The sequence below is a fragment of the Phalangium opilio genome, unplaced genomic scaffold, assembly GCF_054372755.1.
Source record: "Phalangium opilio isolate 3A_F unplaced genomic scaffold, DU_Popi_V2 ptg000003l_1, whole genome shotgun sequence".
NCBI lineage: Eukaryota > Metazoa > Arthropoda > Arachnida > Opiliones > Phalangiidae > Phalangium > Phalangium opilio.
The window spans coordinates 9,506,000-9,518,012 of NW_028324145.1; the positions used below are offsets into that span (position 1 = coordinate 9,506,000).

Here is a 12,013-nt window from a genome sequence, read left to right on the forward strand (position 1 = left end):
CTTTCTCTCGTGAGTTTTTTTCTCCCCTTCTAACATCATCCTCTTCCCGCGGAGGCTCTTGGGCATCCTCTCTCTCTTCTCTTTCTCCTCTTTTTAGGATGCTTTTATAGGGATGCTCTGAACAAGCTCAATCCATCGACTATTGTCTGCGGTTTAGCGCGGGGTCGATCCTCATCGTACCCGAAAAAAAAGAGATACTATCCCTTCTCCGCAAGTACACACACACTCTCTCTCCACAGTAAGATCTCCTCCCCCTCTTTATATAGCGGGCAATCATAGGAGCCTTATCAAACCGATATAACGTAACGTATCATTCCGTTAAAAGGGACTGTTCATACAGGACCAGGATAAGTAAGTTAAGTTTTTTTTTCAACACTTATTCAGAATTCTTTAAAGAGAAACAATTTTGGTGCAATTTAGAACACATTGGTTATCTTTCACCAGCACTTTAAAAGTTTCAGAATATGGCTAAAGATTTTATAAACTATGAATGCCCAGTTTAGCCTAAAAAATAACATTGAAAAACAAAGCGATGCAAGAAGGGGTATCTTTCAAACGTCCAAGTATAATTTGATGATATTTAAAATACACACACACGGCCACTATCTCAACAAAACCGATGAGTTCACATGGAAAATTTAAATCTGATTTTTCAGAAATTCTAACTGTGTACGCTGACCACCCACTCCCCCCCCCAAAAAAAATACCCTCTGACCTCTGATGCAATCATTTTGGTCACCCTGAGTGGTATACCTGAAGTGCTTTATATATACAGTAAGCACGGCGTGGTCAAGTCAATTTGGGTTATATGCTCGGGGTTTTTCCTTCATTTCAAACCCTAACTCTCAATGCATGCAGCATGCATGCGTGGCACCGAACCGAACTTCGTTTCATCCCCCAGTATGGCTGGCCATCAAGCGCCCAGTCCAATCTTATATCCTAAGATCCCGGAGTCTGATATCTTTCGTATTAGTAATCGGGAGTTTGGGTTGGCAAAGGAGGGTGGGATTCGTAGATGGGGCGCCAATAGACAAACAACGAAAACGGGGGGCAATGGCAATAGCAATACAGTAAGAAATCGCGATTGCTAGTTCGTTGTCATGGAGATAGACGCATCGCGATATACTCTCTCTCTCTCTTTTTTCTTCTAACTCCTCTCCCACCCACATCTTTTCTCTTCAGCTTCCGCAGCCTCTTCCATTCTCTCTCTCTCGAGATAGAATATTACGGAACTGGCGCAATAATTACATTCGGCAGACTAGATGAATCTTCTCTCTCTATCTCTTCGGTTAAAAGGAAATGAGGTTTAGTTTATTTTTGGTTTTAGTATTTCCATCAAAAACCTGGACCGCGCTTCCTAGGGGTTTGACAAACAACGTTGCATGCGCTGCTCCTAGACTATATTACTCGTTGCTTCACCATCCCAATTTCATCCTATCGCTAATGAAATTACCGAAAAACTATTTCGTTTACCTTATTTGCCAACCTAGTACATTTCTGATTGTATACTCTTTGAGAGGCTTGGAAGGGTCAACAATTCCCACAGAAAAAAATCAAAAGTCTATAGATAAAGGTTTAAGCAAAATAAGCGAGTAATTGCAACTAAATTTTCAATGGTAAGTTTATACGATTGAAATTTACAGAAATTTCCTATTTCACTACACTAAATGCAAAGCATATAATGAATAAATGACCAAATGACCCCTAACCATACATACATTAATTTTATATCCAGACAATATATTTCAAAGAATTGTTATGACTGGTTTCGAAATCATAAATACCCACGCTTACGAGATAATCTCCCGGAAAAAAAGCAATCAGTTTAATAATAATAAAAATAGAAGGGCCGAAATGCGGAGGGCTCCAGTAATTTATTTTTTTGTTTTACCGACGGCAACCTACGTTGTATTGTACATCTACGTCACTGCAGTCTGAATGTACCGCACGCCATAATATTGAAGTAAGAATAATAACCCGGAATTATTTCATAGAATTAATTAGTCTATCCATGCTGGTACGGAATTAAGGTTTCCAGAAGAGCTAGCCAATTTTGGTTTTATTAAAGTCCCGGTTTGTATATACGTAATTAGTAATCTTTTATATAACCATGATTTGTTCCTCATATTTCTGTTGCTAACCCTAACCTTATAACGCGGATAACCAAAAAAACTAAATGTAATCCATCAAAATTAGATTTTGATTAACTTGAATGTAGTCTTATATCAACGAAAGACAACCCAATCCTTCTAAAATAAATATCTGAGCACTTATTAAAATAAAAAACACGTGAAATGAAGGCATAGACAACACAATATTGTTCAGTTGAAATCCATGTACGCTTTTAGAAAGGAGACAGAAAAGAAATAACTATAGCTTATATTTATATCTATATATACTCTCTATTCCCGACCACGTTTCCGGTTATGTGGGTAGCTGGTCATTTCCGGTACGGTGCGGTCAGGATGAAGGATACTATACTATAAGTTAGGATCTAAAAGGGGGAAGTGGAATGGACCACTAAGGTCCGCGGCGGCGGAAAGCGGACGGACGAACGGACAAGAGGAACGTCATAAAAAATGACCAAAAATATATATGACTCTCAGACAGACTGCAGGGCCAACCCCGAGATATTGTATTCTTTCTCTCCCTATCCTTTTAATGTTTCAAATATTACAAAAAGGCTGCGGTAGAACTATAGTTCGTCAAAGCTGATAATCTGTAGTAAAACAATACGGGATTTTATACTACCATTTTAATTGAAACCCGTCAAAACTTGATTTATTTTAGGATCGACACCTAATTGGATTAAATTCCTTATCACAAACTAAACATCTATATTCTGTTTTAATTCTAAATGTACACCTATAGAACCGCGTTAATATTAAATCGATTGTTTTTACGTGGTTTCCCTTAATACACACATCACCGTTTATAACGCGGTTGGTTGTCTTATCAGCTGCTGGTATATTTAACTCTCTATAAAGGCTTCTGGTCAATTTTTCGACCGCCGTATATACAGTCCAGTCATCGATGAAAATAATACGCTGTCAGTGTTCTTGTCATTCTCAAAAGCATTAATAAGCCCGCGGATCCGGTATGGACAACAATGGACAAAAAGAAAATATGTAGAGGGACCCACATTCGTTCGAGTGTGTTTACTTTAACGACGAGTTAAAGAATCAAGAGAAACTATCCCAAAAGTGGTGACTCCGCCTACACTGTTATTTGTGCAGTGTCCCAAAATGATCTTGCCTACTTCCTTAATGGACATATACTTAAAAATAGGCCGTTCAATGGAAGAGAGGCTAGAAGGTAGATATTTGGGAGTAAGATGACGCCATCATGCCTACAAATGAATTTCACTCTATGCCTCTGGGAAAGTGAATTGACTAATGAGCACGAAGCAATTCTGCCAATAGTAGAAACTTGCGGATTATCCTTACAAAACACTTCATGTACCGGCCTTTCATCGTACTCTTTCAATTTAGTTAGATACTGTGGACCATATACGGAAGAAGAAAAATTCCATATTTTTTTGGGACAATCTGTATACCGTTAGTTGGTTCTTTTCTTCTGTTGGCAATACTTTATAGCTTTACGCGCGGACTGAAAGTAGTTGGGAGTTACACGCAGCGGCTATAGTAAAAAGCCATTGTAAGCCGGGTGGAGGTTGCGCAAGGCCACTTAATTTCCTGTGCAGCGAGGGGACAGTGGCTCGCGGTTGTCCACCCGCCCATAGACCAACTGCGTCTGCTTTTATAAGCCGCGTTGGGCAGGAAGAACGGACGGAATTCGCGGACATGGTCAGGAAAGGAGAGAGAGAAGGGCGGGGGGGGGGGATAAAAAGTTGCTGTCTCGCGATCGCTCATAAAGCGACTCTTAGATAAGCTCAGGCCAAAAAGCAATATGTCGTCTGTCATCGCGAAACTGCCTGCTATATGGCTAAGCCTTAGTCCAGAACTACACCCCCTACCCTCCTATACTCTCTTCCCTGTTATGTAGTTTTGACCACCCGCTTTATATATACATCTCCCGTTCATTTTTCCCGCAGCTAGTCCATGGAGTATATCTATCGCCTTACATATAACACTTGATGATGGTGGCGTTCAATAATCCAGGGGCACCACGCGTACGCCTCCCTTATTTATACCTTAAGCCTAAATGTATTTTCAAATATATTACAATAACGAATCAGTATCTTAAATATACAGGATGTATGGTACGGCCGAGGTATAGTGCAGGAGTCGATTCATGGGCAATTAAATTTTGAGTCGAAAACTTGTAACTTCTATAACCGCTAACAAGTTATGATAAAAGTGTTTGGACCCAGTTAAATTTAAGTAAGAAACTGAAAGACATTTGGAATTTAATTAAATGGGTCATCCCTAAAACTCTCTAATCATAACTTGTGTTAAGGAGCTCCTTGTGGCAAAATCGCGGTCATATACTCAAAATTGATTGTTCATAGAACCAACCCTAATGTACCAAGAACATTTTATGGAATAACCTGTATAATCGTGAAATTCACTCGCAGAATGATCACTGTACCATATTCCCATCTTTCCTGCTGCATGTAAAATGTTTGTACAAGTCGAAATATGAATTAGCGATGAAATCCAAGGAAAGGGAAAAAACCACTTTGGTTTTCCGCTGTTGGTGCGAAGTTGGGCTTTTTTTGGGGTTCCGGTAATCCTTTTTAATTTTTTTACGTAGCTACAGTCTCTCTCTACCAGGCTTTTCCCCCCGAAATGAAAGTAGTTTTTTTCTCCGTTTGCACGACGTTTCATCAAGGAATGAGGGAGAAAAAAAAAATTCTTTTGACGGTAAAGTAAGGAGAATAAAAAATGCTTAGGTGGGAAAGATTTTGCCTTATTTCCCGGACTAATGCAGCAAAACTATATGCCAGGGTGACAATTTTTTTGCTCATTTTCTCACCCACGTCTCTTAAAATGTCGGTGAGAGATTGAGGTAGGGAGGGAAGTAGAGAGGAAGAAGAAGAAGAAGAAGAAGAAGAAGAAAAAAAAAAAGGTTGTTAATGCCGAGATGATGAGTGTTTTTGACGATGACTGACCTCAGCAACTTAGGATTTCTTTTTTACCTATAGACTAGTCGTTGGGATTAAAGGATTTTGCGAATTAAGATTTCCACAGTTCTTACACGGGAAATATTTCCCGAACCCTTCAAGTTTCATATTGTAATATCAAAGGGACCGACGTTGCCAGGGTAAATCTTAAAATGTAAGGGTTAGTTAATAATTTCAAACCCAAAAAACCATAAAGTCCGTCTATACATATTTCGTCGCAACTGAACCTTGAAGGGAGATACGAGAAGTGGAGAAATGTTGGTGGATCACGTGCGGCAATGAAAGTCTCCCAGGGTACCTCGGTGTAGAGGATTGTTAAGTGCTGCCGCTTAGCGTCATTTAAAAATACAAGTTAGGTCTCACGAATTAGCTTCTATTATCAAGACATACCATAAAACCCTACCAAAATACCACTGAGGACGCTGGGAGGACTTTGTCGAAGTAGATGAGGGATACAGAGGCTACGTTATAGGTATGGAGATTTTCTATCTCACCTCTTACCTCCTATGATTGAACTACTGCCTAGTTTCTCAATTATCAAAATCTAATTCTACATTTATAATACGAGAAAAATCCGGTTTTCCTAAGCCTTTGCGCATGGAAGAGCTTTATGACAGACGGATAAAGCCATTTACCAATTGGCGAGGTAATCGACGATGAAAAGAGGAAGCCGAAAATTGATAGAATATAACCGAATGCACGGTGACGATTATGAGACGACAAAAAATGGCACCCGTTTCATTTTCATTTCCTATTCTTTATGGCTAATGTAAGAAATTGTGATTCTATAGCTTCTGAACGTCTCTCTCTCCACGCGTAGGCATTGATAAAATATACGTATCGAAGGCGGGAAAAGACCCCATGCGCACCAGAAAAGGAGAGAGAGAGAGAGAATGAAGACGTACAACATACCCAAAGCTTAAACCACGAAGGCGACCAAGGGGAAAAAAGGAAGCGGGAGAAAAAAGGGGTTATTACAGTTAATCACACGCTTTCTTTCTGCCTCATTAGTCGACCACAAAGAGCTAGTACAACCCGTCGTCAATGTCGCCTTAAAGACGCCTGCAAGAACCCCTTTCCCCCCATTTTCCCGCCAAAAATTCCTCGTGTTTTGTTCCTATTCATAACTATACACAGAGAACATATACAATCTAGCGACTGAACGCCATAAAAGATGATGGTATCCATGGAATAAAGAAACTATCCTCAATGTATTTATACGTTCCACAGTAATATGGCGATGAAAAGAACCCGTGCGCCCAGTGAATAAATATATCGACAAACAAACAACCTTAGATAACGTGACTTACGCGTTCCCACGTTATGTTAAACGGGAAATCCTAATAAACACAGTCAATTTGAAAATAATAATAATAACAACAACGCAAAAATTGGTTTAGTCCTCGATCAAATTACGAACAAATATTCTTATAGCTCTTTAGTAGAAGCTGTCCGCACTGCCAGATGTTACTCGTTATACTGCCAGCTACACGTCGGACACGTATCACCTATCATTGAGATTAAAGGCTATAAGATACTAAAGCTTCCGTACATTGTCGCGCCAAGAGGGGGTGAAATAAGCGGGCGAAATAGCTTGTTTATTTTCCTTTTCCATTCGTCGAGATCAACGCTGAAGTCCAATATCGACGACGACAGAAGCGCTCAAGCTCCCTGTCTCCGTTATATACAGCTCCAAAAGAAGAAAAAGTGTGCCAGCAAAATACCCCTCCACCTTCCCTCATTGCCTTCAGAAGCAGCGAAATTGGCGCGGCAGCGTTTATAAGCCGGGTTCTCCCACTTGCCTCCCTCCTAGCCCAATTAAATCGTCGCTTGACCAGTGTAAGGGAAACAAGAGGTTACAAGTAAACCCTTACAATTTTGTCGCGCTTTCTAATGTATTTTAGCAAGGTATAATGAACTCCATATTGATATAATAGCAAAGGATAATTATTTCAAAAACTATATTTAGGCACTGTATAATTAATGCCTTACTTATATACAGTAACATTGCTAATTAATATTGAAATCGTATAAAGAATATCTCCTCAACAAAAGCCGAGATACAACAAACCCCAAAAAATCCTTATTTCTCAGCCTGTTACGGCTACAATGACAGGGAGCCGAACATAAAGAGGTCACACAAAAGACACGTGTCCTTGGAATGACCCATATTAGTTTAAAACACGTTTCCGCACAATTTAAATGAGATCATAGTGTTTAGCAGACGGCATAATGAATTTTAAACTTTTTAGGACGGTCTGAGACAAGGACTAGGCAATATCCCCGTCGGCGTTACAGCGTCACTTTCGGCGAAAATGAGCCAAATAACGATGAAACCGAATTAAAAATAACGATGAAACCGAATTAAAAAATTAAACACCGTTAGCGGAATGCAGTGAGCAACAAAAAATGTCGAGTCCGCACGTTTAATTACCGAAATTCAAAGAATAACAGCGAAAACATGAGAGTGGAGGTATTTTTGTAAGGTCTCAAACACAGTTATAGAAAAGCCCCGTCATGAGTCCCGAGGAACAAACAATACGAGCTTTTCCAAGACCTATGGCAAAACGCTGCCAGTAGGTAAAACCAAAAGACGGCGATAACACGAAAAATAGTTTAAATCACTGAAAATTAAGTTTGATTACCGTTAACGGAAGGCTTTAGAAGTCGTTATGTGCAAAAATCAAACGAAGCCAACTCGATCACGCGCTCAGCAAAAAAATCCTTATTTCTCAGCCTGTTACGGCTACAATGCGGCTCTGGAGCAATGAGATAGATCTCTATGAGATAGATAGAGTTACAATTCAAATACTCGCGTATGCGTATTTTATTTAACACGTTTAAAAACTATCTTGAGTCAAGATAGTTTTGTAACAAGCTGTCAAGATTCTTGACAGCTTGTTACACAGATTATAGCAGCAGACGTTAATAAAAAAAGTTCTTAGGGTGGCGCCACCCGTATTTGATAAAGATTCATGCTCGATAAAAGGTGTATTGCGAAACGTCGATCTCGAGATCTCACGTTGTGACTCTAGGTTTCATATATATATTCTATCTCATTGCTCTGGAGTAGTTTAAAGAGAGCGAAGGCGAGACGACGACGAAGGCGGAGCTGACGACGAAGGCGGAGCTAATCTTCCGTTTTTATGTCTTTTATGTCTCCGTAATATTTTTTCTCCATCATAGATGGCGACAAAATAAAAAGAGAGACCCCAATATCCAGAGTAACCCCGGGACTCTGATAGCTCGATTGCTAGAGTAGAGAGAGAGCGACAATATAGCGCCTTTCGGTAATATAGATTCAATTTGGGTTCAGAAAAACCCGGACTAACACGACCTTATATAGCCTGTCCCGTATACTACCGTGGCGGGAACTAAGAGAGACACGCAGATTCACGTCATTCGAAGCCCATAACCTAGAAGTAATAGGAGTAAATTTTAAACAACAAAAGCAAGGAATACAACTCTGTCTCTATCAATTAAGAATAAGATGTGACGTAAGTCCTTTGAGTACACCATACCTCTACACGTCTCCTTTCCAAAGACAGCTTACACACATGGAGTGTTCATATCATTTACACCATCTACCTGGAGGACAAAAGCAAACTCGCCTGTTTTGTCCTCCAGGTAGACTGACCTTCAGGTGTAAATGGTATGAATACTCCATGTGTCTAAACTACCAATAGGCCTAAGTGAATTTACAACAATCATGACTGTAGTAATTAAAGAAAATTCTCCGATAACCCAATCTTAATTATACACCTATACGAAATTCGGCTCTAGTTTTCGTCAGACTATGGACTTTTGTTAGTACCAAATGTATGTAATAATAATACAAAATGAGAAAAGTCCGTGATGGGAGAAAGGAGGTGAGGACATACGAAGGAGGAAATGAGAAAAAGGGCGCGTGGGCTATAGGATGAAGTCGGAACGAGGCGAGGGGGTTTAGGGGTTCCCTGCCATTTTCACTATACAATATAAGGAACGTTTTCACATACGGGACTAAGGAAGCCGTTATTAAATCCCCATATACCCCGGGATTAGAAAGCTATTGGACTTTTGTCCCTTTATTGGAGTCGACAATCTCCCAACGCCATTAAAGAAAAAAAAACCCTTTAGATTTATTTTTCTAATTAAATATCAAGGAAAGGAACGAAAACGTTTAACAACAAAACGTTTCCACTTCATTCTTTACGATTAAAATACCGAAACTACGTCTTAAATGACGTAACGTAAAACAATCCTTAAAGTACTTAAAAATACCAACATTGTAACGTCATTTTATCACTATGGTATCTCGAACTTTCAATCAATTAGTACGAGATGAAATGTCAAAGAAAGCAGCCCTTTTTACACGAGAAGTCGCGCCGATGTTACGAAACTTTAACTATCTATCTGGTTTGGCTGGCACTGTTCAAAAAAGAGATTTCATCAGTGGGATAACAATAGAAAATCCCGCGCTGTTTTTTAAAGCTTTGTCAGTCTGCCGGCGAAAGAAAGAGCATCACCCGAGTTCCCGCATTTTCAAACCAAGAAGACACTCAAAGAAGTTTGACGTGACAACCCCAAGACTCCAAGAGCGAGCGAACGAAAGACGCTAGCTAGCTAGCACCCTGTACAGTTGTTATTTGTTAAAAGAGTTTATACCAAGGCTTAACATGTTTGTAAATGGAAACGTTTCGAGTTAAATACAAGTATATAAGGATGGCGGTAGCGAGTAAGGGGGTGGATACTTCAAGAGGGAACTTTGAGAAAAAGTGTTGCCAAAGGAAGAAGAAGGACTCTGCACTAGACAAGAATCTCACGCTCGTAAACCCCCATTTATAAAAACCTCTTTGCGGGAAAACGAATTGGATATATTTCCCGCGTATTTCTCGCGCCAAAAACGCCAACAACGACAGACTCTTAAAAATTCAGCAGAGTCGCGCAATAATAAGTTCTCGTTTAGGATTGGAAAAGTTAGCGGTCGAATTAACGAAGAAAGTTAATAAGCGAGGTAAGTGAAAGTTTTAATTAACTTTAGTGGTGGTTTAATTAGTTTTGAAATTATAACTATAACTATAATTAAAGCGAGTTGAAAGAGTTCTAATAATAGTTTCGGAATATGTTTATACTGATTTAAAATGTGTTCATAGAAGTTAAAAGTTGTTAAGGTTCGACTTTATAAAAGTTGTTTTAGAAATAATTAAAGTTATTTCTGTATATACGTATAAATTTGCGAAAAATTGTTCAATTTAAGCCTATGATGTAAAATTTGCTTCGGGAAATTCAAGTCTTAACAAAAGCAAGAATGACAAATTTTACTTTGACGTTTTGCTTTGATGATTGCATTTTTCTGGATTAGTTCACATAAAACTCGAAGAATTACGTATAATTCTACGAAAATTTAAATAGATTCAAGCAATACAAAATAAGTCAAATTCTAAAATTAAAATCATAATTTAAGAGCGTTAATCTTAGTAAGTGGAAAACGTTGAAATTTTACTTTACACGTACGTTAATTCAATGGAGAATTTCTCTATACCCCCAAAAGAGGAAGTGACAACGAATATAACCCCCCGAACACGAAAAAACTAAATCCGATTCGTCGAAATTTATCCATAGTTTCCCTTTGAAAATCGTGATAAGACGGACACGTTCGGGCAAGTTTTTGTCAGAACAATATATACTGTACAATTAAAACAAACGTAAATATATATATATATCAACTTTGATTTCCAAGAATCGGTTACGTCAATGCATCTGAAATACGTAAAAAACCACCCGCGCCTCATGATATACACAAACCTTCAGATTAAGATTGAGTTTCGAGGTCGTATTTTTATTTTCTTTTTAATCTCCGGAGTTACCTAAGCGACTAAGGCTAATTAGGATAAACATATCGTTAAAATTCATCATTTTTTGAAAAGAAACTAACCGAGACTAAGGGCCTAAACCATCAAGCCTTCTAATTATGAAGAAAAACGTCAAATTTTAAGTACCTAGCTTGATACGCTACTCGTTAACAAACAGACAACTATACATATACCAGGGAGGAGTGGATAAGGAGACGGACGTATTTTGGGTGATTTAATATTCAACACCGCGAGACTAGACCCCCATAGTGGGAGAAAGGGGGTTAAATTGGTCACTGCTTGCATATTGAGCTACTATTTAGCGCCTTCTCTCCAACACAAAATGTATACTATTTTCAAAAAGGTCTTTTACTAATGCGCTACAACAGCCAATGGACGCTTCTTTTTTCCTTAGAAATATTCTCGCGAGATGGCAGTTTCTATTGCGAGTTTGCGGGAACTCTGATGCTGCTTGCCACGTGATAAGCGATGCGCGTTTCCCCTCCCCCAATTTCCCCTTTCTTCCGTTGTGGGGGAGTAAAGACGTACTGTTGTCTTCCAAAAGGGCGCGTAAATCAACTCCTTTTCTATTCCTCCCTGACTGAGGTTCGGAGGAAGGGAAAAAAAAACCACTTGAAATTTTGAGATACTTTTTGGGTTTTTCCACGAAATTATTAGCGTGAAAGATAAAGCGAAACGCTTCCTTATTTTTTTTCCCCATCACTAATTAGATGAGTAAATTACGTTGTTAAAGAAAAAGGAATTCTAAAATTAGAGCGCAACAGCGCGATGGGACACGAAAAAAAAGAAGATAACTTTCACGATACTCTCTCGCTCGCTCTCTCTCTCTTTTCTCTAACTACAATTTAGTCTCTAAAGTGTTCATTAAAATTTAGCAACGAATTGAAACATTTTTGTATATACGTCATGCAGTTGGCGACTGGGCCACATGTTTGCAGGGATCTTATTAATTAGGAAGACGTTCCGTTACGCCAAAAAAAAAGAAGAAATTCCAAACCTTTCTTCCGAAAGGGAGCAGAAGTGAGATAGTCTAGAGTAATTAAAGAAATAAAAAAACAATAATAATAATAAT

General features: G+C 38.9%; 1 protein-coding gene and 1 long non-coding RNA gene across 2 annotated transcripts in view; one reads left to right on the forward strand and one right to left on the reverse strand.

The window, feature by feature from the left end:
• The window catches only part of LOC149717669 (uncharacterized), a 180,873-nt gene that overhangs the window by 64,926 nt on the left and 103,934 nt on the right, over positions 1–12,013 (reverse strand). The window lies entirely within an intron of this gene.
• LOC149717674 (uncharacterized) overlaps positions 9,459–12,013 on the forward strand; it is a 67,887-nt gene continuing 65,332 nt past the window's right edge. Inside the window, exon 1 of the mRNA XM_089840497.1 lies at positions 9,459–10,082. The gene's annotated coding sequence lies outside the window, so the exon portion shown is untranslated. The remainder of the gene's footprint in view (positions 10,083–12,013) is intronic.